Source organism: Sus scrofa, chromosome 2 (assembly GCF_054392235.1).
Source record: "Sus scrofa isolate SSC_HxYL_T2T_F1_AM1 chromosome 2, Sscrofa_HxYL_maternal_Yorkshire_Landrace_v2.0, whole genome shotgun sequence".
NCBI lineage: Eukaryota > Metazoa > Chordata > Mammalia > Artiodactyla > Suidae > Sus > Sus scrofa.
Window position 1 is genome coordinate 127,552,221 of NC_139384.1, and position 26,967 is coordinate 127,579,187.

General features: G+C 39.3%; 1 protein-coding gene and 1 long non-coding RNA gene across 15 annotated transcripts in view; one reads left to right on the forward strand and one right to left on the reverse strand.

Moving 5' to 3' along the window:
- APC (APC regulator of WNT signaling pathway) overlaps positions 1-26,967 on the reverse strand; it is a 324,590-nt gene that overhangs the window by 135,319 nt on the left and 162,304 nt on the right. For 11 of the 12 annotated variants that reach the window (XM_085009317.1, XM_085009297.1, XM_085009312.1 and 8 more), the window contains one exon: positions 14,563-14,655. The exons of the other annotated variant lie outside the window; for it this stretch is intronic. The gene's annotated coding sequence lies outside the window, so the exon portion shown is untranslated. The remainder of the gene's footprint in view (positions 1-14,562; positions 14,656-26,967) is intronic. 12 annotated transcript variants of the gene reach the window in all.
- The window catches only part of LOC106509521 (uncharacterized), a 59,222-nt gene continuing 42,049 nt past the window's right edge, over positions 9,795-26,967 (forward strand). The window contains exon 1 of one of the 3 annotated variants that reach the window (XR_001307130.3): positions 9,795-9,945. This is a non-coding gene — a long non-coding RNA (uncharacterized LOC106509521). The remainder of the gene's footprint in view (positions 9,946-26,967) is intronic. The other 2 variants (XR_001307131.3, XR_014838569.1) reach the window with 2 other exon arrangements.

Genomic DNA, 26,967 nt, shown 5'->3' on the forward strand with positions numbered 1-26,967 from the left:
AGAGAAAGAAAGAAAATGTTAATACTATAGATTAAATTAAAAATATGTCATGTCTATAACCGCTACATTGTCAATAGCACAAAGTTCAAAGAACTATTCCTCCAGTATTCACAAACTATTATCCAATTCATCCAAGTCAATCATGTCACTGATGAAGGAGTCAAGTTCCAACACATATCTTCATGTTTCACTTTTATCTTAACCGTTAATGTCAATGAAAACATCAGCCAAAATTCTTGTCAATACACACTTGTTTGTTATTTACAATGGGATATTGGTTACGGATACAAAAGTTCAACAAAAATCGGTGAAGCATTCGATAGGAATCAATTGGCTATATGGAAGTCACACTAAAGGATAATGTACAATTTATTATTATTTAGAAAGTATATGTTCAATGCTCTTTATATCAGTAGAATTTAAAATAAATCTGTGCATGTGTGTATGTGTTTCAGAGCACCAGTTGTTAATCATTTATTAATACATTATTGATCAAAGCAAGTTCTACCCTTTGCCCCATTCACCATAGTGTCCAGCAGATCCCTTTCAGCTAAGCACAGACTGATAAATAAATAGGAAAAAGAAGTGAAAGAAAAGAGCTGGAGGGATAGCAGAAAAGGGAGGAAGAAGAAGTTTTCACTGTCTTGTGTTTCATCTTCAGCCAATGGCTGTCTACCAGAAAGGAGACAAACCATTGCACAACCCTAGTGACCTGGAGTCACAAACATGTGTGGGGGAGAGCTAAGGAGCCAGGAGTCAGTAATCCATCAACAGTAATCACACTGACTCTGGGTCAGAAGTTGTTTTAGGTTTTTCTTTCTTTTTTGTTACTAACATTTAAAAAATTGAGGTATAGGCATTCCCTTCATGGCTCATTGGTTAACAAACCCGACTAGTATCCATGAGGATGCGGGTTCGATCTCTGGCCTTGCTCAGGGTAAGGATCCAGAATTGCTGTGAGCTGTGGTGTAGGTTGCGGATGCGGCTCGGATCCCGAGTTTCGGTGGCTATGGTGTGGGCTATCAGCTGTAGCTCTGATTCGACCCCTAGCCTGGGAACTTCCATATGCCATAGGTGCAGCCATAAGAAAAAAAAAATGCAAAAAAGAAAAAAAAATTTGAGGTATAATTTATACACAGTAAAATTCACTGTATAGTTCTAAGAGTTTTGACAAGTACATATAGTCATGTAATTACCACTGCAACCAAGATACAGAACTTTTCCATCATACCCCCAAATACACTTGAGTATCTCCAGCTGCTGGTAACCACCAATGTTTCCTGTGCCTCTTGTTTTGTTTTCCAGAATGTCATTTAGAAGGACTCATACAGTATGCAGCATTTTGAGTCTAGCTACTCTCACTTAGCTTAATGTTCTAGAGAGTCCCTCATGTTGTTGCATGTATCAGCAGTTCTTTTCTTTTTCTTTTTTCTTTTTGCTTTTTAGGGCTGCACCCTGGGTATATGGAAGATCCCAGGCTAGGGGTCGGATTGGCCTACACCACAGCCACAGCAATGCGGGATCCGAGCCGTGTCTGTGACTACACCACAGCTCATGGCAATGCCGGATCCTCACCCCACTGAGGAAGGCCAGGGATAGAACCCACACCCCCATGGATCCTAGTCTTGTTCGTTAACCGGTAAGCCAAGAAGGGAAATCCAGTTCTTTTCCTCTCTTTTCTTTTTTTCTTTTTCTTTTTTTTTTTAGGGATGCACCTAGGGGTCTAATCGGAGCTGTAGCCGCCGGCCTACGCCACAGTCAAAGCAACACAGACTCCGAGCGAGTCTGCAACCTACACCACAGCTCATGGCAACAGCGGATCTTTAACCCACTGAACGAAGTCAGGGATCGAACCCACAACCTCATGGTTCCTAGTCAGGTTCGTTTCTGCTGCACCACAATGGGAACTCCTCTTTTTTTCTTTTTAAGGCCACACCCATGGCATATGGAAGTTCCCAGGCTAGGGGTCGAATCCAAGCTGCAGCTGCCAGCCCACACCACAGCCGCAGAAACACGGGATCCAAGTCCTGTCTTCAACCTACATCACAGCTCACGGCAACGATGGATCCCTGATCCCAGCCAGGGGTTGAACCCACATCCTCATGGATACTAGTCGGATTCACTTCTCCTGTGCCACAATGGGAACTCCCAGTAGTTCATTTCTTTTTTTGCAGTATACAGATTGCAGGATACCGTACCACTGGTTGTTTTCAGTGTAGAATGATTGTGAAAAATTCTACTTGTTTGTTTACTTATTTGCTTAAAGACTTTTGGGGGGAACAGATTTAGGTTCACAACAAAACTGACAGGAAGGCACAGAGATTTTCCACATATCCCCAGAATGCCCCATACATGAATAGCTTTCCCCATTATCAGTGTCACTCACCAAAATGGTACATGCATTTAAAATTTTTTTATTGAAATATAGTTGATTTACAATGTTGTGTTAGTGTCAGGTGTACAATAAAGTGATTCAGATATCAGGATATATATGCATATTCTTTTTTAAGTTCTTTCTCATTATAGGTTATTATAAGATATTGAATATAATTCCCTATGCTATACAGTAGGCCCTTGCTAATTATTTATTTGATTTATAGTAGTATGTATATTTTCACCCCAAACTCCTAATTTATCCCTCCCCTCCCTTTTCCCCTTCGGTAACCACAAATTTATTTTCTATTTTGTATTCCCCTCGGCAATGAGTAAGAGTTCCCATTACTCTACATCCTTGCCAACATTTGGTGCTGTTGGAGATCCAGATTTAGGTCTTTCTAATAGGTGATAGTGGCACTTTTTTTTTTTAATGGAGTTTAGAGAATTCTTTACATATTCTGGATCCAAGTCTTTCAATTGATAAGCATTCCACAAATATTTTCTCTCAGGCTGTAGCTTGTATTTTCATTTTAGCATGTCTTTTAAAGAGAAGTTTCAAATTTTGAAGTCCAAATTATCAGGTTTTTTTTTTTTTAATAAAGCAAGTTTTTGTTGTTGTATCTAAGAAACCTTACCTAATCCAAGTTCACAAAATCATTCTCCTATGATTTCATCATAAAGTTTTATAGTTTATAGGTGGTACATTTATGTCTATGATCTATTTTTGCACCTAGAACAAAATAAGGGTAGAGGTTCCTTTTTTTGGTTGAATGTGGGTGTTGCAAATCGCTCCAGCACTATTTATTGAAGGGACTATTCTCTCATCATTGAATTATCTTTTTGCTTTTGTTGAAAATCAATTGAAACATGTATGTATATGGGTGGTGTTGGAATTTTAAACTAAGACCTTCTATGTCATGGGCTATGGACTATCCTTTTGCGGGATGGAAAGGGATAATTCACAGGGATACAGGCACCATCCTCACCAGTTCCCAGGGTTTAGTACATTCTTGAGGCAGGAAGCTTGGAGGAAGGCTCAGGCCTAGGCTTGTTCTTTCTTGAAATGGAGGCAAGGGGAAAGGTGCCTGTATCCCTGAGGTGCTGAGAAAGAGGTGCTGAGAAAGAGACATTATTTCTTTTCACTCTAGTGACCGGAATAAAAGGGAGGTGCTGAGAAAGAGACATTATTTCTTTTCACTCTAGTGACCGGAATAAAAGGCTTAAATGAAAAAAATATATATTTTTAAAAATTTCTCCAATACATTACTTTTTTTTTTCTACTGTACAACATGGTGACCCAGTTACACATACATGTATACATTCTTTTTTTCTCACATTACCATGCTCCATTGTAAGAAGAAAAATTATTACTGAGGCAAGAAATGCCTTCTATTTCAGGGCTCTGTCTTTCCTCCTAAACTAGTTCTCCACCCTCAACACAGAGACACTGACACACACACAGACACACACACAACCTAGTGTTATTAATCTCCTATTCTGAGGCAGGAGAGAGGTCAGTTATCTTTGTAAAAATATGTTATGCTGGGATGTAGAATGGAGGTCATTTAAAAATACAATGGCTTTGGAATTCCTGTTGTGGCACAGTGGAAATGAATCCGACTAGGAACTGCAAGGTTATGGGTTCGATCCCTGGCCTAGCTCAGTGGTTAAAGATCTGGCATTGCCTTGAGCTGAGCTGTAGGTCACAGACGAGGCTCGGATCTGGCGTTGCTGTGGCTGTGGCGTAAGCCGGCAGCTGTAGCTCCTATTAGATCCATAGCCTGGGAACCTCCATATGTCACAGGTGCATCCCTAAAAAGAAAAAAAAAATTTTTTAAATACAATAGCTTTATCTCTTCATTTGTATGCAATTTCATTTCCCAAGTTAATAGGTCTTTTCAAACAGAAGAGGCTTTGACCTAATCCTTTAGATTGTACCTGCAACTAAGCAACATATGAATACAAAGGGTTATACTAATATACAAAGAGTATATACTAATTCTAAAATTGATTCTGTTTATTAAATGTCTTACTTTTATGAAATGCTTACTGTAGTTTAATACTTATGTTTTAAACCCCTTTATTGATTCATGTTGTTTCAGTCAAACATTGACAGTATAGCACTACATTCATAGGCACAGCCACTAATATCATAAACCCCAAATTATGGCTTTGTTACACAATGTAGCAGATGGGAGAAGCTGAGAAAAAAGTTCCCTTCAAAACATGGTATTTAAAACACAGTTATTAAAACTGATAGTAGAGGGAGTGTATAATAGTAGCTTCAAAGTAACTTGCATAATATTTACCTGAATTTCTTATTTACTCCTAAGAAAGGTGCCTAGGGCCAAAATCTGATTTCACAAAATAGTTCATAGGAGGTTTCCATCACAGTGCAGCGGAAATGAATCCGACTAGGAACCATGAGGTTTTGGGTTCGATCCCTGGCCTCCCTCAGTGGGTTAAGGATCTGGTGTTGCCATGAGTTGTGGTTTTGGTCACAGACAAGGCTCAGATCTGATGTTGCCATGGCTGTGGCAGAGGCCAGCAGCTGTAGCTCTGATTGGACCCCTAGCCTGAGAACCTCTATATGCCACAAGTGTGGACTTAAAAAGCAAAAAAAAAAAAAAAAAAAAAATTAGCTCATAGGAGTTATGTAAGAATGAGGTAGACCCTTTCAGCAGAATCTCACCACAAGGAAGGAGTCAGATATACTGTTTCTAGGTATATTACCCACAAATTGCTAATACAAACTGGCTTTACAGGTGTTAAACAAAGAAGATGCTGACTTGCCTTTAGTAAAAGAACAAAATGGCTCCTTTGGTACCAAAATTTAATGTATTTGTGGCTGGGGTTGGAGAAATGTGATGCCCACCATTTGTTCCCGCTGGAGGAGACAGGATCAGAGGAAGGGAAGAGGGGATGACTTAGAACTATCAAATCCTGACGCTAGGAATTTAGGAAAAGCATCCCTAGAGAGCATAGAGCTTCCCTTTTCTGGTGCTTTCTGAAACAAAGGAAACAAGCTGGAGTGCGGATGGACTCTTGTCCTGGACTGCAGAGCTTGCAGACAGGAGGGCAGCAGCATATGGGTTGGTTTGATCTCCAGTTCGGGCTCTGGCTCCTTGGCTGAGAGCTTTTCTTTAAGACTTAGGGGACCAAAGACTTTTGGGTCCTTAAGGGTCCCAGAGAACCATTTGGGTGGGATCATCCCAAGCAGCATCTGGCTAAAACTATCAGAACATCAGCTGGATCAAAGGGATTCTGAAAATTGAGGCAAATAGCCTAAATAATTCTGTTCAAACATACAGCTGGCTGCTGCAAAGGGGTCTTTTTGGCTTATCTTAGATAACAATAAAAGTTATTTACATCACCTGGTACGTCTAGATGAGAATTAAAAGAAATCTTTTTTGGGGGGTAAATATACATTAATGTGGATGAAGCTGTTAGAATACATTTGCCTGCAGCATTTACTAAGAGCAGATGACAATATCTAAAAGACAGATTCTGATGCCAAAATTAAGAGTGAAGTATGAAATCTACACATACTTCATTTTTTTTCCTATTACACAATGAATTTTATTACATTTACGGTTGTACAACGATCATCACAGCCCAATTTTAAAGCATTTCCATCCCAAACCCCCAGTGCATCCCCCCACCCCACAACCTGTCTCATTTGGAAACCGTAAGTTTTTTGAAGTCTTTGAGTCAGTATCTGTTCTGCAAAGAAGTTTATTGTGTCCTTTTTTTTTAGATTCCACATGTAAGTCTGCACATATTTTAATCTCAGGGATAACAGTCATCACGGTACCTTCCTCCACTGGGCTGTTAGGGAGCATGTGATACTCTGGGTCAAAGGGGGCTCTTTGAGGCAATCAGTGCCTTTAATATTCCCAGAATCCCACAATATTTTTCTTTAATTTTCTCTCTTAGTGTTTTAGGCCTGAGGTAGTGTCAAGCAAGGTGTTATTCTAATCTATATCAGAAGAGCTTCACAACTCATGGGCTCACAGAGCTCATGCTAAAGCACATTCCATCTTGTCATTCCACTATGTGCTAGAGTGATATGAGCTTTGCACTGGGCAAAGCTTCAAAGAGTTGGCAAGAAAATGAAGGGCCTGCCCCAAAGAATGTCCTGCCTCAGGCTTTACTGAGGACACATTCTGTGGCGCATACCAGCTGCCACAGGAAAGCAGAAGCAGAAAGTCCCTACCAGTGAGCCTAGAACCTACATTGTCCAACTTGAGAGTATGTTGTATTTGTCAAAAGCTCACCATAGAACTGGCTATTGTTGAGTTCTCATGGTAAAAGAGAAAGAGAATCTCTTTTTCATTAGAAAGAAATGCTCATAATAAATATGAGACTTCTAAAAACCGTATTTTATTGCCATACCCATGGCCCTAAAAATAAATAAATAAATAAATAAATAAATAAATAAATAAATAAATAAATAAAATTGGATTTTATTGTAGAAGATAGACTAGTTTTTTTTTTTTTTTAAAGTTAGCATTATCTTCATTTAAATACCTAAAAAGTGAACTTATTCCTTCTACATTCAATGACTCTGGCTTATTTTCCTAAAATACATCATATAGTCAAACATTCCCACCAAGCTAAGAATAGGAACAAGCTGTTAGTAAGATGGTGTGATGGGTGAGATCTAGACCTGTCAAGGGTCAATGATTATAAATGATCCTAAGTTAGAAAAAGCAGAGATTTCCACCACCCCCAATCCATTGTATTATAATACCTCTCAACAGTAGAACAAATGATTCTGTGATTTAAAACAAAAATGGCAGAATTCCTTAGGCCTGGGGACTTAAAAAGAAATTCTCCCCTCACTGCCTCCCATATTGGGGTCATAGTGGGGCATAAAGTAATGCCCTTGGACTTCTTCAAAAGCAAATAATTGATTTTTTATTAGGGCCGCACACTTGGCATATGGAAATTCCCTGGATAGGGGCAGAATCAGAGCTGCAGCTATGGGCCTACATCACAGCCACAGGAACATGGGATCCAAGTCACATCTGCAACCTTCAGCAGCACCGGATCCTTAACCCACTGAATGAAGCCAGGAATGGAACCTGCACCTTCATGGCTACTGGATCTCCTGTATCATGCTTTTCTCATTTCTCAAAGCAAAATGAAAGTTTTTTTTACAAAGAGAGTGTTGATTGGCTACTCCTCATCTCTGGTGAAGATAGAGAGCAAAAAATAGCATTCGACTTCATTATTAGGAGATTAGGTTGGACATAGGAAGAATTTCCTGAATCCAGGAGTTGTGAAGCACAGAGTAGATCCTGATGAATGTGCTTTTCTTGTCCTTGGAGAACTCACGGCAACATACCTTTGGGGGGAGAACTTGCAGGGACAATATGGCATACGTTTGGGGGGGAAGGAGGGAGTGGTTAGTGTAATAATGGAATAAGGAATGCAAAATATTAGTTATGGAATAACAGGCTGCTCAGTTGCTAAGGAATCCTAAAAATAGGGATGAGTGGCTGGCTGAGAGGGGTGGAGAGGAGTGGATATTTCTATGGGTTCCAACGGGCAGACAGAGCAGCCAAGAGCATGCGCAGCTACCTGACCTCCTGCTACCTGGCAGAGATGCTCTTGACCCTGGTCCCACTTTCTTCCCTTGAAGGCCAGCCCCAACCTTCACAGACCTCAGACTCACAGTAAGGGCTGGAGGCTCAAGTCCTATAGAACAGGGGTCCACAGCTCCTCCAGGAACTGTGTCCCTTGACGCAGCCCCAGTGCTACTCTCATCTACTTTCCAGATTAGTTCTCCAGCTTGGCAAAGTTTGGGTCACAGGCTCCCACCCATCTTTCCACAGTATGCAAAGCTGACTATTGGGGAATTGACAAAAGGAATCTAAGGGCGAGGAGCAGGGTGGGAGATTTTATTTCAGAGGAAAGTAGTTTTTGTTTTCATCCTGGACAAGGTGACCTTTCCGGCTTGGTGATTTCTAGTCTAATGATTCTCTAAAAGGATTTTAAACACATTTCGGTGAATATTCAACAAAAAGTGGAGAAATTTCCTAGGGAATGTGCCTGCCCATTTGCCACACCCCTTGATAGACAGCCTATCAATACCATGCTACTGTTTTTCTTTAAGAGAAGTTCCATTAGAGATTATGACTGTTATCTGTTATTTCCTGCTTGGTGGGGTTAAAAAAACATTCTGATGTTGCTATAAGGAAGGACCTAACTCACCAGTTTATTTTTCTTTCATTGATGGTAAAACATTGTAGAAATGATATTTGGTTGCTGTGTGGACACAGCAGATGGTAGGAAAATGGACGGTGGGCACACATGATAGAGGACATCAATTGAGAAACAGAATCCTCGTCCTCTGAGCTGGTGTAACTACAGGACATAGCAGGTTGGGTTCAATTGAGAAACAGAATCCTCATCCTCTGAGCTGGTATAACTACAGGACACAGCAGGTTGGGTTCATGTTCTCTGAATGCTTTTGATGCCTTCATCTACTCTTTAAAAAAAAAAAAAAAAAAAAAGGCTTCAAGGAAGCAAGCTCAGGGCTGTTTCCACCAGATTCTTACTTTAACCTTGACAGCATTATTATTAGTTCAGGAGCTTGGAATCTCAGTTAGTGACTTTCTGTTTGTGGATTTACACAAGGGGCATCCCTACCCACGGGAAAAAAATCTTTCCCTAAACTTGCATTGAGATTCATTGCTTTTAGTCAAGTCATTGTCTTTCCCTGAAAGGCTCTGTTAAATTCAAAAAGCATAAATAAAAAGTCCTTGGTAAGGTGGAACTATTTATAACGTTATCATATGATGACAAGCTGATGGGCTACAGGAGACAGGGTTTTTTTTTTTTATTTTTAAAATGACATATAATTCAGATTCAGTAAATTTCAGACCTTTTAATGCCCAGTTCTGTAAGTGTTGACAAATACATACGGTCATGTAACTGGCATTACAACGTAGGAATATGGAACAATTCCATCACGGCCAAAAAAAAATTCCTCTGTATCCCTTTGTGTCAAACCCTTCTTCATTCCTGAGCTACTATTGATCTGTTCTCTGACCCACTCGTTTTGCCTTTTCCAGAATGTCATATAAAAGTGTTCATACAGTATATATGAAGTCTGGCTTTATCACTTCGCATAATTTGAGAATCATCTATGATATTTTGTTTCAATAATTTGTCCACTTTTATTACTAAGTAGCATTTCATTGTATGGAGGTACCAAATTTTATTTATACATTGCCCCATTAAGGGGCTGCAATGGACTGAATTGTGACCCCCCAGTACTCATATGTTGAAACCCTAACCTGCAGGTAATTTTATTTGGAGCTAGGGTTTCGAGGTTAATTGATTAGAACCTTAATAAAAGTTGAGTGAGGTCATAAGGGTGGAGCTCTAACTCAGTAGGGCTAGTGCCCATATGAAGAAGAGGAAGCCCCAAGAGTTCTGTCTTAGAGCACACACACTGAGGATAGAGAGAAGGTGGCCATGTACAAGACAAGAAGAGAGTCCTTGCCAGAAATGGACTCAGCTGGCACCTGGATCTTGGACTTTCCATCTTCAAGAACTGTGAGCAAATCAATTTCTGTTGTTTAAGCCATATAGTCTCTGGTATTTTTTTTATAGCAGCTTGCACACTTGGGTTGTTTCTATTTTTGTAATTATGAATAGAGCCATTATAAGCTAGAATTGGTAAGTTTTTACTTTTTAATTTTTAAAAATAGCTAAAACAGGAGTTCCTGTCATGGCTCAGCAGAAATGAATCTGACTAGCAACCATGAGGACTCAGGTTTGATCTCTGGCCTCGCTCAGTGGGTTAAGGATCTGGTGTTGCTGTGACTTGTGGTGTAGGTGGCAGATGCAGCTCAGATCTGGCATTGCTGTGGCTGTGGTGTAGGCCAGCAGCTACAGCTCCGATTGGATCCCTGGCCTGGGAACTTCCATATACCATGGGTGTGGCCCTAAAAAAAAATAGCTAAAAACATTTTCTCTTGGTTCAAAATGCTAGATAGTATATTGTACCAAATCCAATTAGACTTGTTCAGCGTATACTCCAACTTTTTGTACTATGGGCCACCAACACAATTTTTGTGTTTTTGCCAATATAATAGGTGAAATATTATGTCAGAGTAGTTTAACTGAAAACATTTTCATATATAAATATATATATATAAATTTTCATATATGTTTATATATATATTTCATATATACATTTTTATATATTTATATATATATAAATGGTTTAGGAGCCATTTATATTCTGATGAACAATTTATTTCCTTTATCCATTTTTGTATTGGTCTTCTCATTCAGCATTTTATTTGTAGCAGCTACACTAGGTTCATTAGCTATGTGTTTATAATATGAGCTGCAAGTTCTTTTTTCTGAAGTTCTTTCTTTTCTTTGTTTATGGTGATTTTAGTATGTATTTAAAAATTATGTTTAATGTTTTTCTGCAATAGTTTGGAAAGGTTTTTGCCATTCTATGGATTCTTTCTCTCTTTTTGTCATTCTTTTATTGCTTACTTTCTGGTATTTTGATACATTTGGAGTTTATCCTGGCATAAGGGAAAGGTTTGGGTCTCTGGGAGTTGATTCTCCATGGATCTCTCATGTTTTTGCACATCTTATATCAGCTTTTGTTCCAAACTATCTTTTCCAGGATGTTTGTATAATGATTAACCTTGGGAGAGAGAAATAGCGTCTCCCTCTAAGTCAAAGGGCAGATTTGTTTGCTGTCCAGGATGATAAAGATAATGTTTCCCTCTGGGTCAGATTTGCAAGCAGTGCCCTTATCAGATGGAGGGTTTCCTAAGCTCAGAGTTCCTTAACCAGGACACAACCCCCCTGTGTTGGCAGCTTCTATCTGCACCAAATTCTCTATTATTTAGGGAGCGAGAGGAAATGATGCAGTTGTGAAGTTCATGCTTCTTGTTGTTCCATGAGTAAGAAAATTTGTCTCTGACCTAAGAGTCTTACATCTTCTGACAGCGTCTGTGAAAACCTAGAAGCTAGCTAACTTGTTAGCTTAAAAGCAGGGTAAAATCATAGACTCATCATTGTCCTTTACAGGAGCTTCCTCTATTTTTTCCAAATGGCTGTTTTCCCATCACTGTTTTTTTGGAAGTAGGAAATAACTCCTCTTTTCTCAACTGAGTCTAGATGATAATTTTGTTGCATGCTGAATTCTTGTTATGTGTTCAGGTTCATTTCTGAACTCATATTCTATTCAATCTGCCTATATGTATGCTAAAAATTATTGAAACTTTGTAATGTTTAACATCTGGCAGAATAAATTATCGCTTATTCGCTTATATTCCAGAATTTCCCTGGAACTTCCCACATGATTGTTCTGCTTATGAAATGTAGAAACAACTTACCCATTTAAAAAAATTCCTTGTATTTTATTAATGAGAGTGTCAAACTTAAAACTTAATTTAGAGAGGACAAACATCTTTATGATGTTGAGTCTTCCTATGCAGGAATATGCTATGCCTTTCTTTTCATTCAAATTTTCTTCATATACATGAGGTCTTTTGATTTCTGTATGTGAATTTAATATTCTTATTATGTATAATAAGATTATTTGCTCTTATTATTTGTAGTAGTTTTTCAGTAGACTCTCTTGGATTTTCACGTTTTACAATTAGAGGAATGAAACTATAGATAATTTTATCTTCTCTTTTAGCACCTCTAAATCATTCTTTCTGTTTGGTTTGTCTTCAAAAATAATGTTAAATAATAGCAATGATAGATAAAATTTACCAGATACTTATGTGAACCTATCAAGTATTTTACACCCATCAAGCTATTAATATCTGTTAGCAAACAGTCTTAAGATTTAAGTATTGCCATTATCTCCATTTTCAGAGAGGGAAACTCAGCAGAGAAGTATTAAGTAAACTGCCCACAGTCACCAAGGTTCGAGGTGGCAAGGTTGGGATTTGAAGTCTAGCAACCAAAGTCCACAAACTTTACCATTTACTACAGGGCCTCTTAAGAGAAGTGTGAGTGAATAAATGGCCTTTTTTACAACTCTGGTGGAAAGATTTCTGGAGGTTCCCCATTAAGTATGATGATGGCTTTGGGGTTAAGTCAGATCTACTCAAATGTGTTAAAGACTGAGAGGTTTTATGAAGAATAGATGAACATTTTTTTTCAAGAGCTTTTCCAGCGTCAATGTCGGTAATCTCGGATGACTTTTCTTATAAGATCTATTCAAATGAATTAAGTTAACAGAGTTCCTAAAATGGACTTATGAAACCCTATTGGCCCTGGTGAGTTTTCCCTTTGATGTGCTGCTAGATTCTGTTTGATAGTATTTAATTTTTTGATTTCTGAATTGATATTAATAAGTAAACAGGCACAGTTGGACAGCAGAACAAATCCTGGTGTATAGAAAGGAAGAAAAAGTTTTAATTGCAGGCCCCTTAGTGGAGACGAGAGGCACCTGGGTGATGGCAAATGGAAGCGTGGGACAGCTACGTGTTTTCTTCCAAGGAGTCTATGAGGAGATGGGGGGATTCCAAAGGAATTTTTAAAAAAGCGTTAAATAGAAACTCTCCCTGCTTTACACAAGTTTCTTAAGAAACGGTTTCAAATCACTCAGTGACAATGTTCCTGTACCTCTATATTCTCCTACGGTGTGCTTTCTCTTCAAAGTGATCTGGTGGTCAGAAGGAAAACCCCACCTCGAATTCTAGTCACACTATTATATTATTAGTTACTCATAAAAGGATAATCATTTGATCACTGAATTCTTTCCCAAACTTAACAGCCATGATAGATAGCTGTCTGTTTTTTGTTTTTTTGTTTTTTTTGTCTTTTTTTTGTCTTTTGTTGTTGTTGTTGTTGCTATTTCTTGGGCCACTCCTGCGGCATATGGAGGTTCCCAGGCTAGGGGTCGAATCGGAGCTGTAGCCACCGGCCTATGCCAGAGCCACAGCAACGCGGGATCCGAGCCGTGTCTGCAACCTACACCATAGCTCACGGCAACACCGGATCCTGTACCCACTGAGCAAGGGCAGGGACCGAACCCGCAACCTCATGGTTCCTAGTCGGATTCGTTAACCACTGCGCCACGACGGGAACTCCCAGCTGTCTGTTTTTTAGTGAGCTACATAACCACACATGAAAATAATACAGGGTCCATGGCAACAGAGCACTGGGGTCATTTCATCACAGAGGAAAATTGAAGAAATACCAAAATGAGAAAAGATGACTAAGTTGACAGATGTCAAAGTAATGCTACTAACTGTCCTTAATTCTTTTTTTTTTTTTTTTCTTTTGGTATTTTGTCTTTTTAGGGCTGCACCCGTGACATAGGGAGGTTCCCAGCCCAGGGGTTGAATCAGAGCTAGAGCTGCTGGCTCACACCATAGCCACAGCAATGTGGGATCCAAGCCACATCTGCAACCTACACCACAGCTCATGGCAATGCCAGATCCTTAATCCACTGAGCAAGGCCAGGGATCGAACCCAAGTCCTCATGGATTCTAGCTGGGTTCGTTAACCACTGAGTCACAATGGGAATTTCAATTCCTTTTTTTTTTTTTTTTTTTTGGTAAGTAGTTCTACCTAAAATAATTCAGCAGTGTAAATGCTCAACTCCTTCCTTCCACCAAGGGGAGAAGTCATTTCCTCGGGGGGTGGGGTGGGGGAAGCCTCTGCTATTTTCCCAGGGCAGTGTTGGTTAGACGAGGGAGAATGGGGCGATAGGCAGCAGAATCCTCTAGATGTTTGTAAAAAGCAAGTGCCTAGGCCCTACCTGGGGTGAAGCCCTGAAATAGAAAGTTTTTCAAGTCAGATAATTCTAATGTAGACAGTCCTCGGACCTCTTTTTAGAAACAGTTCCTTAAAGATGGCTGATTTCTCCAGTCTACCTTTTTAAGAATCAAAGCAAAAATGCCACATTTTATATTCATCAAGACTTAGATCCAAGGCCTACCTCCCAGAAAGACACATACAGACAGCCTCTAATATATTTATGCATATAATACATATACATCCTGTGATCATTTCAGTATTTCGATGCAGAGAAAACCAGACAGGTTGATATCACCGAAACAAACTCATCTAAAGGTAGACAACAACCGACCTTCTAGGATCCATGGGTTTCTGTGGATAAAACCCTTTAGTCAAGTCCTAGACATCAGGGATGCTAAATGACTGCATATCCTTTCATACCTTTCAATGGGCTGAACAGTAAAGGGAAAATTCCTGTGGGTGTCACATGGGGCATTACAGGAAGACAGCTGTCCTCGACTTCTGGTCAACAATCTGCAATGAAAAATGAATGTTTCAGGACTTCTAAATAGTCTGCTTAATAATTTGGAAAGCAGAACCCATCTCTCGGATGCTTACTAAGCATCTTTGGCTAGTAATTTGGACACATTTATCTTCTCTGACATTTCCTAAAGGAGTGATCTACTTCCCTTGTGCCTGCTGAAGGTGACTGGCTAAAATGTGTGCCCTCTGCTTTCTACAAGAAGGTGTGTGTGCCCCACAGATGGAAGCAGACCACCTTCGGTCGCCAGCCTAAAAAGTTAAACTAACCAGTTCTGCAGGAGCTAGGCAGTGGGTTATTTATTATTCTAACCTCTTAAGATCTCAGATCTTTCAGGGCTGGTGTCAAAGAGTTAAAAAAAAAAAAAGTTTTAATCCCAGACTGTCAAAATATATTCCAGTTTAAGAAAAATATTCCATTTTAAACTGAGTGGGAAAGCAAACTCTGGAAGTTTAGTTAAAAGGAACATCGTGATTGCTTTACCCATGTTTCAATTCCTGAACTTGGGGAATGTGGTAATGTAGAAAAATATATTATTAAGACAATAGGAGTAGTTTTAAAACTGAACTAAGAATCTCTGATGATCATGATGATGACGACGATGATGAAGAAAAATACTTGGTAGAATGTTTTGTCCATAATAGCTTTGGCATAAGCCTGATTAGAAATACATGGTCCCTAAAAGAAGAAAAATTAAAGGGGTGCAGATGGTAGGCAGCCAGAGACAGGAAGAATCCGGGATCTATGCTTAGAGTTTATCAGTCTGCAAATTCACCCAAGAAAGGGCATAAATCTTGTAAAAGGAAAGGCAAAGCAGTGGGTTCTAACTGGTACAGTCAAGTATGTACAGGCTCCTTCTAACTCCTTGAGGAAAGATAATTCTAGGAGACAGGCTGTTTTTGCTATAGGGGCACGTTCTCCACTCTGAGTATAAACTTTGGCATGGCAACTCTTCCCAAACCTGTCTTTACTAATTCATACTTCTCGGTTCAACACTCAACACTGTCAGCTTAGTGTTTCATTCCAAGAAAGGTGATAAAATAAAATATTACTAGACTGCCTCTTCATGTAAAAACCTATTTGCGTTTTATCCAGTTTTATAGAATTTCTGAATAGCTACTGAAAAACCGAGTAACTGAAAGTTATAGATAGATTTAAGTATTTAATCATCTACTAACAAATGTAGCAAATAAATGTCCTTGATGCTTTGCGATTCTTGTCTTTCAAGATGTGAAATTCCAAATGTGAAAGCCTACATTTTAAGTTTAGGGTTAGAGAATATTCAGAGATAGTACTGGTAAAGTTAGTCAATATATTTTCTTGAATTGTGACTATTCTCATTCAAGAACTAAAGCAGTTTCCCCAGAACAATCTCTAAATCTCTTGTGTTCATTTTGTTTGGGGAGTATTGATTTCTGCTACTTTGGGTAATAAAAAAAAAAAAAAGATTATTTCCATTCCTACCCCTACTCCAAAGCTTGGCTGTCCTTCCCTCTCTCACTGTTGGTATAGCATCGTCAGAATCTGTTAAAGCAACTATATGACAACATGGAAAATAAGTAAAGAAATCAAGGTGCATAATTGGGTTGATGAAATGACTGCAAGTACGTTGATATCATATATACATGCAGATAAGACTCGAAGGAGACATGGGGGGAAATGAGGCCAAATGATTTCTTGGGAAGTGAGATTTGGGGTGAATAATTCCTATTTTAAAATTTCCCTTATTGTTCTTACATTGTTTGAAAAAATAACCTCTTTTAAAAAAGATTCTGATTGACTCATACCCTGAAGACTATAAAATGTTGTTGGAAGAAATTCAAGAAGACACAAATAAAGGGAAGACATTCAGTGTACATGGATTGGAAGGTGTAATACTGTTAAGATGGCAATACTACCCAAAGTGATCGACGGATTCAATGCAAATTCCATTAAAATTCCAACAACACTATTTTCACAAATAGAAAAATTCATCCTAAAATTCACATGTGATTTCAAGGGATCCCAAATAGCTAGACAATACTGAAAAAGAAGAACAAAGTTGGAGGTCTCACATTTCCTGATTTCAAAACTTACCACAAAACCCCAGCAATCAAAGCGGTGTGGTACTGGCATAAAGACAGATATATAAACCAATGAAACAGAATTAAGTACTCAGAAATAAACCCTCTTATATAAAGTCAAGTGACTTTCCACAATGCTGCCAAGACCACTGAACAGGGAAAGGACAGCTTTTTCAATTAATGGTGGTTGGGAAAATGAGATATCCATATGCAAAAGAATGAAGTTGGGCCCTTACCTTACGCCATATACAAAAATTCACTCAAAATGGATCAAGGACCAAAACATAAGAGTTAAAAATAAAACAATTAGAAGAAAACAGAGGAAAATCTTCATGACAGAAACTGGCAGTAATTTCTCAAATGTGCAATGAAAAGCACAGGCAACAAAAAGTAGATAAATTGAACTTCATCAAAACTAAAAATGTGTGTACATCAAACAACACTATCAAAAGCGTAAAAAGATAACCCACCGCAAGTGGGAAAATATATATTTGCAAATCATATTTATGATAAGGGATTGATATCTAGCTTATATAAAGAACATCTAAAACTCAACAACAAAACGAACAACCTGATTAAAATATGAGGAAAAGACTCGTAAAGACACTTCTCTCAGAAATACACAAATGCCAACTTAAGCACATGCAAAAATGTTCAACATCATTAGTTGTTAGGAAAGTACAAATCAAAACCTCAATGAGATACCACATCGTACTCATTAATTTGGTTATTATTAAAACAAAAAACCAGAAAAATAACACCTGTTGTCAAGGATGTGGAGAAATTGTTTTGGGAATGTCAAATGGTGCAGCTGCTGTGGAAAACAGTATGGCACTTCCACAAAACATTATAAATAGGATTACCACATGATCCAGTGTTTCCATTTCTGGGTAAAGACCCCAAAGAAGTGAGAGCAGGGAGTTGAATAGTTATATTTATACACCCATGTTCATAGCAGCTTTATCCTTAATAGCCAATGATGGAACCAATTCAAGTGTCCACTGATGGATGAATAGATAAACAAAATGGAATACACAAATATGATGCAAAAATTATTCAGCCTTAGAAAGGAAGGAACGTTTGACACATGGTGCAAAATGGATGAACCTTGAAGATATTATGCTAAGTGAAATAAGCCAGTCACAAAAAGACAAATCTTGCATGATTCCTCTTACATGAGGTACCTAGAATGGTGGTTACTAGGGAGTAAAGCATAGGAGAAAAGGGAATTATTTTTTTAATGAGCTCCTATTTTTTATAGAGTTTTATTTTTGCAAGATGAAAAGAGATCTGGAGATGGTGATGAAGGCTGCATAACAATATGAAAGTGTCTGAGATCACTGACTATACACTTAAAAATGGTTAAAATGATAAGTTTTACCATTTTACACATATTTTACCACAATAAAAGAATCTGAGTAAGTGTACATTGTAACTCTTTTATCCTAGGGGTAGTATATCCTGGTTCTTGTCCCTTTCTTTCTTTATATTCTCATTTCCCTTGATTTTTCTCCTAATGAGATAGTTGCAGATTAATTGTCCTAATCTTAGTTCAGTTGTAAGTTCCTTTCTGACTACTTCAACTGTCATTTTTTTTTTTTTCTGCCACGCCTGAGCGATAGCAGTGACCTAAGCAACAGCTATGGAGACACCAGATCCTTCGCCCACTGCACCAGGCTGGGAATTGAACCCATGCCTCAGCAGCAACCTGAGCTGTAGCAGAGACAATGTCAGGTCCTTAACCCACTGTGCCACAGCAGGAACTCCTCAACTATCAATTTCTGAGCTAATGGATTCAACTTTTGAGTTTTAAGTATTTACTAATTGTGTAATATATGCAGCTTCTGAGCTTGGTAGTATGGACAGTAGAGTAGAATCAGGGCCCAGTGACTTGCAGCAGCAATACACTGACAACACGGGGTGCATGGGACGGACAGCACTATCTCCAAAGGAAAATGACATGTGCACTGGGAGTGAATGGTACAGACCAAAAGTGCCTTAGGAATTCACAGAGAGAACTGGGAGAGGTAGAGTTGAAGTAAGCTTTGGAAAATGAGTAGGATTTGATTACCTGGAGATGGGAGGCATTGGACTGAGGGGAGACTCATGAATTAACTATTAACATGTGCAGAGTGTCTCAATCCTGGCACCACTGACACTTTGTACTGTAATATTTTTATTGTAGGAAGCTGTTCTGTACATTGCAGGATGCTTAGCAGCATCTTGGCCTCTACATACTGGATGACAGTAACTCCCTTCTCCACCCCAGTTGGGATGATCAGAAATGTCTCCTATTTGGTTACCAGCAATAGACGGAGCCTGTCTCTGAGCTAGAAAAGATATCACTTTGATCAGAGCAGAAAGTCCACCTGTGAGAGGGTCTTTCACCTATGTATTCCAAGTGACACTTTTGGCACCTGACACATAATGGATGGTTTTAAACTTTTTTCTTCTTCATTCCTCTTTGAATGATGCTATAAGAAAGTTGATCTGAAATCTTTAAAAGTTGGATAGGGAAAGCCTAGATGGAGCATTTAAGAAACTTTTGTAATTGTTCAGAAAAGAGCTATAAAGAACAGAACTAAGGTTGTGATAAGTGGAATAGAAAAGGGATGGATGTGTAAAGGAAGAATGTACAGAATTTGGGGGCAGAGGGCAATACATTTGGGTGAGCCGGGAGGAGACAGGAGGGGCCCTGGCCTTACTGAGAAGTAGGAAGATGAGAGTATATGTAAGCAGACGTCTCTAAGTAGATGACTGAAGGTTGAGTGTGAATAGCTATTGATGATCAAATCCTGGAAAGAGGAGTTCCTGACGTGGCTCAGTGGTAATAAACCTGACTAGTATCCATGAGGATGTGGGTTTGCTCAGTGGGTTAAGGATCCAGCATTGCTATGAGCTGTGGTGTAGGTGGCAGATGCAGCTGGGATCCCACGTGACTGTGGTTTCGGTGTAGGCTGGCAGCTGCAACTCCAATTTGACCCCTAGCCTGGGAACTTCCATATGCTTCGGGTGAGGCCCTAAAAAGAAAAAAAAAAAAAAAAAATCATGGAAAGTGTTTCTGTAGCAAATAAGCCAACTGAATGGGGAATCACTCTGCAGATAAAAGAGGCAAGAAAATTTCAACTTTCTTTAGTCTTCTCACAAAAAGAAAACAGAAATATAAGAAGGAGGACAAGGAGAAGAGTACTGCAAAAATTCATTTTTCTTTTTCGTTGTTTTGCTCCATAACATCACTCTGAGATATAAAGACAAATAATCTCTGATTTAGGATTCTGAAATCTGCATTTGCAGCTCAGCATAGCCCTTTAAAAGCTCTAAGAGAATAAAAACTGTGCTTTTAAAAATTCTACACCATTTCCCCATTTTCACGGAGGAAATACAGACAAAGCAAGGGCAAAATTTCAGCATGTGGGCCTTGCCCTGGCTTACAGCCCTGGCCGTCGCTAAGCTGGTAAGCATCCCATTGTCATTTGAGAAAGCCAGCTGCACGGCTAGATAGAGTGAGCCTGTCTGTGCAACTCCAAGACTGTAATTATGCTAAAACGGGACCTTGCAGCAGTGAATATAAAGAGACGCCTTGGAATATCTCTCCTACACTAAACAACTTTATGGTTGAAAGGAAGCAATTACTGAGAACGAGATGAGACTAAGTAAAAACAGCATAACTTTCCAACTTTTTCAACTTGGTTATTGACAGAATTGTGCTGACGTCAAACAGTTTTTGTTTTTTTTCCCCCTGAAGCCATAATAATTTCAGTTTTTTCTAGCTTGGTTTTTAGATGAAGTGGAAAACATTTTTTTTTTAAATTAACCATCTCCCCCACTCAATTTAAAGCAACTCTCTACATTGGCTTAACACTATCAATAATTCTTTTTTTGCTTTTTAGGGCTACATTTGTGGCAAATGGTAGTTCCCAGGCTAGGGGTCAAATCGGAGCTGCAGCTGCCAGTGTACACCACAGCCACAGCAACAAAGGATCCGAGCCATGTCTGCGACCTACACCACAACTCATAGCAACACAGTATACTTAACCCACCGAGTTAGACCAGGGATCGAACATGTGTCCTCATGGATAGTAGTTGGGTTTGTTACCACTGAGCCACAACGGGAACTCCTCAATAATTCTATTCAAGTCTTTAGGTTTAGCTACCCCTTCCCACCAAGACCTGGAAAGACACAAGTATCCAGTTAAGTCCTTTGCTACTTACTTGATGCAGTGGCTCTGTCTTCCTAAGTTACCACTGTCCAGCTGGGAGTAGAGTTATCTAGGGATAGGAGAGGTGCGTTCACACCTGTTTTATCCCCAGATAGAACCTGAGGGTTCCTAATTGTTTTCCTAATTGTTTCCCTCATTGGAACAGAAATAGGAAATTACAGATGGAACAGGATTATATCAGAGGCTGGGAACCACAAATGAATACCTCCTACAAAAGTGCAGCCATCGCCTTCTCATTCTGTCTCTGCTGTCTCCAATTTATAACGTCAACCTTGAATTCTCTATCCCCTATTCTCTATCCTGAACATCGTCAGGTTAAGAGGCAGCAAGGTATTGCTTGAGGCCAAGCACAGTCAGGCCAGGTCTGCACCTGTCAATTAGATAACCTAGCTCTCTCAAGAATTCCAGAACCCAAAAGACTTTTACCTAAATTACAGGGACAGCCATGCTCAGTGATATTTATCACATTTCTGGAGTTCTTAGCCAAAAGTATTAGACAATAGGAAGAAATAGGATGAGAAGTACTGAGAAGAAGGAAACAAAGATGTCCTGTTCTCTCTACGATTTGATTGTCTTCCTAAAAAATTTAAGATAATCAAAGGAGGAGTGTCCACTGTGGTGCAACAGGATCAGTAGCATCTCTGCAGCACAGGTTCAATCCCTGGCCTGGCACAGTGGGTTAAAGGCTCCAGCGTTGCAGAAGCTGCAGTGTAGGTTGCAACTGCGGCTCAGATCTGATCCCTATGCCATCAGGAGCGACCAAATAAAAAAGATAATCAAAGGAGAAACCATGAGGTCTACTGAAAGATATGAGTAAGAAGGCCAGGTATAATTATAAGCCAGCCAAATCAGTAGGTTTCTTTCAAATCAGCAATAATCAGAATAAAATATAATGTAAAAAAGATTAAATGAGAAGGATTTTTAAAATAAATCAACATATGTCTATCAAATGTAAGATATACAGCTATTACAAAAATGAAGTGAAACTCTACAAGAGGATATGAAAGATAGCTATATTTAGCAAGAGGAAATAGCAAGGTCCATACAGTATGTAAAGGATTAAAGTAAATAAAATTGTATGTAGCAACATGGATGGACCTAGAGATTATCATACTAAGTGAAGTAAGTCAGAGAATAACAAATGTATCACTATCACTTACATGTGGAATCTAAAATATGACACAAGTGAACTTATCTATGAAAGAGAAACAGATTCACAGAGAACAGACTTGTGGTTGCCAAGGGGGTGGGGCGTGAAGGAAGGATGGATTGCGAGTTCAGATTAACAGATGCAAATTATTATATATAGAATGGATAAACAACAAAGTCCTGCTCTATAGCACAGGGAACTATATTCAATATCCTGTGATAAACCATAATGGAAAAGAATATGAAAAAGTACATATGTGTGTACACACACACACACACACACACACACACACACATGCATACCTGAAACACTGTGCTGTTCAGCAGAAATTAACACAATATGTAAATCAACTATACTTCAATAAAATAAATTTTAAAAATTATATGTGTGTATATATAATACATACATATGCTATGAATGATTGATATGTATATAAGCACACGTATATATATACCTTATATATACATATATATGTATTGTATGTATATAAATAAACTGAAATAATCTAACCAAATCCTTTAAGGTATCTTTCTTATGGGTGAGGGAGAGCTGGAATTGTGGGTAATTTTCTCTTTCCATATTCTATAGTTCTCTAATATTTTTCCATGACCGTTATGTATTACATTTGAAATCCAGAGAGAGCAACAAAGGCTAAAAATTTAAGAAAAAAGTTTAGAGGAGTTCCCGTCGTGGCTCAGTGGTTAACGCATCCGACTAGGAACCATGAGGTTGCGGGTTCAATGCCTGGCCTTGCTCAGTGGGTTAAGGATCTGGCGTTGCGGTGAGCTGTGGTGTGGGTCGCAGACTCGGCTCGGATCCTGTGTTGCTGTGGCTCTGGCGTAGGCTGGCAGCTATAGCTCCAATTAGATCCCTAGCCTGGGAACCTCCATATGCTGCGGGAGTGGCCCTAGAAAAGGAAAAAAAAAAAAAAAAGTTTAGAAACTTCTCTTTTTTTGGTCTTTTTGTCTTTTTAGGGCCACACCCGTGGCATATGGAGGTTCCCAGGCCAGGGGTCGAATCAGAGCTGCAGCCTCCGGCTCACGCCAGAGCCACAACAAGGCCAGATCCAAGCCGAGTCTGCAACCTACACCACAGCTCAAGGCAACGCTGGATCCCCTACCCATTGAGCAAGGCCAGGGATTGAACTCACAACCTCATGGTTCTAGTCAGATTCAGTTCCACTGAGCCATGACTGGAACTCCAGTTTAGAAACTTCTTGAATTCTCTATTTGTTAGAGCTGGGAAGTATTTAGGTGTCATCTGCTAGACAAACACCTTCTAATCATAGAGATTTTGAAATCACAATTTCAGTCCTTATGTAAGACTTAAATTGAAAAAGAAATAGCTCCTAAAATGAAATCAAAAGTTCTAAGATTTAGTTCATAACTGTATATTAATGCCCTTAAATCAAAATATTTTTTAAAAGACAGACCTAATAATAGAAATTTCTCATTTCCTCTAGTGTTTAAATCAACTTTAGAAAATATTATTATTTCTTCTGATTATGTCAGCAATTCACAATTAATTCTACGAATTTAGAAACTAACAAAAAACTATGAAGAAGAAATAAAAATAAGCTATAATTAATTTTTCCAGAGATAATGTTTTGTGTATAGATTTTTTTTAGTCTTTTTATCAGTATAAGTACATTTAATAAAAGGAACCATAGCTGTTTTCCTCTGACAATACATGGTGAACATCTTCCCATGACATTCTTTGAAATGTCATTAAATACTTCCTATTTTTATCATAAATACTTCCTATTTTTAATCATAAATAATACTGTAATGAATACATTAATATGACATTTTTGAGTTAAAAAAAAATAAGCCTCCTGAGCACAAGGAATTTTTCTGTGTTATTTATGGCTATGTCCCCAGTGCATAGAACAGAGCCTGATTCTTAGTAGTGACTCAATAAGTATTAATGAATGAACCTCATTTGCCCAGGCCAGTGGCGCTTAAGCTTGAATGTATATAAGAACTATCAAGAGATCTTGTTAACGTAAAATTTTCAGATCTCAGTCTGAATCAAAGATATTGATTCAGACATCTTTCAAAGGGTTCAGGTGATTCTGATGCTAGGACCATGCTTTGGGAAACACTGCCTTAGGCTAAATACACAGAACCAGAATTAACGGATCAAAAGCATAAATAGTTTTAAGACCTTTGATTTACACTGTTAATTTACCTTCCTGAAAGGTTTTTCCAGTTTACCAATGAACTGCTTTAAATTACCCTCTTCCCTGCCTTGTAATATATAAAACTGCCTATTTTGTTGTCTTTCACACTGCATATTTTCAATTTAAAAACTCATTACTGATTTGATAGGGATAAAGAGAAAAGAGTTTCTTGATAAAAATAAGAAAAAGTCATAAAAGAAAATCAGCCATCTATAGTCACATTGTCTCCTTATAAACTACTGTTATTCGTCCTTGGCATACTTGTTTCTAGTCTTTTTTTTTTTTTTTTTTGCTTTTTTTGGGGGCTGCACCTGTGGCATATGGAGGTTACCAGGCTAGGGGTCAAATTGGAGCTGTAGCTGCCAGCCACAGCCACAGCAACAAGGGATCCAAGCCACATCTTCGACCTACACCATAGCTCACGGCAACGCCAGATCTTTAACCCAATAAGTGAGGCCAGGGATGGAACCTGCATCCTCATGGATACTAGTGGGGTTTATTAACTGCTAAGCTATGACGGGAACTCCTAGTCTTTGCTTTTTTTTTTTTTAGTGGAAAAAAATCACTATTGCTTTTGTTAAAACGGCACATGCTTATTGTAAAGAATGTATATGCTGCAGAGAAAGTTATGGATAAAGTTTAAAAACACGTCGGATTATAGCATCTACAAATAATAGACTTAACATTAGAAGAGCGTGATTTTAGACATCTTTCTATGTATATCCATAGATGGTGAATAAGAGATGGATAGATAGAGGGCTGGTTGGCTGGTGAGCAAGAGAAAATGCTTTCATAAAAATTGAATCACATTATAGATTATGGTTGTTGTGCTATTTTTGACTTTACCTAATACTTTGTTAATGGTCCTAGGCCTGGGTTATCCTCTTCATCTGGGGGTGTATTCCATTCTTTTATATGCTTTATAGGTTAGATTTCCACAGCAGCAGAATCCGAGAGCAGGAAATCAGTGGAAGTGGTTTATTTGGGAGGTGACCCCAAGAATCACTGGTAGGAGGTGATCAAAGGGGAGGGAGGGCAGGGAAGGAAGGCAGTACATGGTGTGCTTGGAGTAGGTTACTTCTGTGGGTAGTAGGGGCTCGATCCCACCAGGGGTGTCTGGGAAACAGTACAGAGCACACATCAGAGTTAGCAAAACTGAGAGCAGAGAGAATGGATGTCAACCGCTGGTTGTCAGTCTCCGGTTGAGCTGAGCTGGGAGGAAACATTCATTCCACAGCACTTCTTCCTGCCTCACAAAAGGCTGCATGGGCTCTGCTGGTCAAAAACAAAAATGAAAAGGAGTTCCCATGGGGGCGCAGTAGAAACCAATCTGACTAGGATCCATGAGGATGTGGGTTCCATTCCTGGCCTTGCTCAGTGGGTTAAGGATCCCATGTGAGCTGTATGTAGTGTAGGCCACAGACACGGCTCAGATCTGGTGTTGCTGTGGCTGCAGCTGGCAGCTGCTGCTCTGATTTGACTCCTAGACTGGGAACTTCCATATGCCATGGGTGCGGCCCTAAAAGAGCAAACAAACCAAAAAACGAACACCACCACCACCAACAAAACAGAAACAAAAATAAAGCAAAACCCTCAGAGACTTGTAAGTGCTTGCATTTGGAAAACTGAAAAGCAGACACAGCAACTGTGAATGCTGAGGGATGTGGACAGAGCCTGTAAAATGTAGGTAGATACGCTTTTTTTTTTTTTTTTTTTTTGGTCTTATTAGGGCCGCACCTGCGGCATATGGAGGTTTCCAGGCTAGGGGTCCAATCAGAGCTGTAGCTGCTGGCCTACACCACAGCCACAGCAATGCCAGATTCGAGCCACCTCTGCAACTTACATCAGAGCTCATGGCAATGCCGGATCCTTAACCCCCTGAGCAAGGCCAGGGATTGAACCCGCAACCTCATGGTTCCTAACTGTTTCTGCTAGATACTCCTACGGGAACTCCTAGATACTCTTTGGGTTTGGACTGTTTTCCCAGATCAGCCTGCAACTCCAGAACCTTTCATACTTTCCAGAGAGAGTCAACACCTCCTCTCTATCTCACTCCTTTCTCTCCATATCCAATTCCGTCCATCCCCAGTCAGAAAAGGAGAGATATGCACTCTGTATTTTACTCCCGGTTTGAGAGTACTGCTGAGAACCCTTAGGATGTTGCTGATTGTCTTCTACAGTTTCTGGGAGGGGCAGTGGGGATAGGATCTGAGCTTTCCTAAGTATCCAGCGTCTATGATCCCTTCTAGGAGCTGGTGCCCTTGCTGCCCTCCATACTCTCAATTTCCTAGTTTTTTTTTTTTTTTTTTTTTTAACAAAGTGGTTTTTTGTTTGTTTGTTTGTTTGTTTTCTTCCCATTTATTTATTTATTTATTTTGTCTTTTTGCCATTTCTTGGGCCGCTCCAGCGGCATATGGAGGTTCCCAGGCTAGGGGTCGAATCGGAGCTGTAGCCACCAGCCTACGCCAGAGCCACAGCAACGCAGGATCCGAGCCGCGTCTGCAACCTACACCACAGCTCATGGCAACGCCGGATCGTTAACCCACTGAGCAAGGCCAGGGACCTAAACCGCAACCTCATGGTTCCTAGTCGGATTCGTTAACCACTGCGCCACAACGAGAACTCCTCAATTTCCTAGTTTTAAAAGCTTGTTGTGCTTTGGCTTAAAAGTATGTGCACGAATTCTCTTA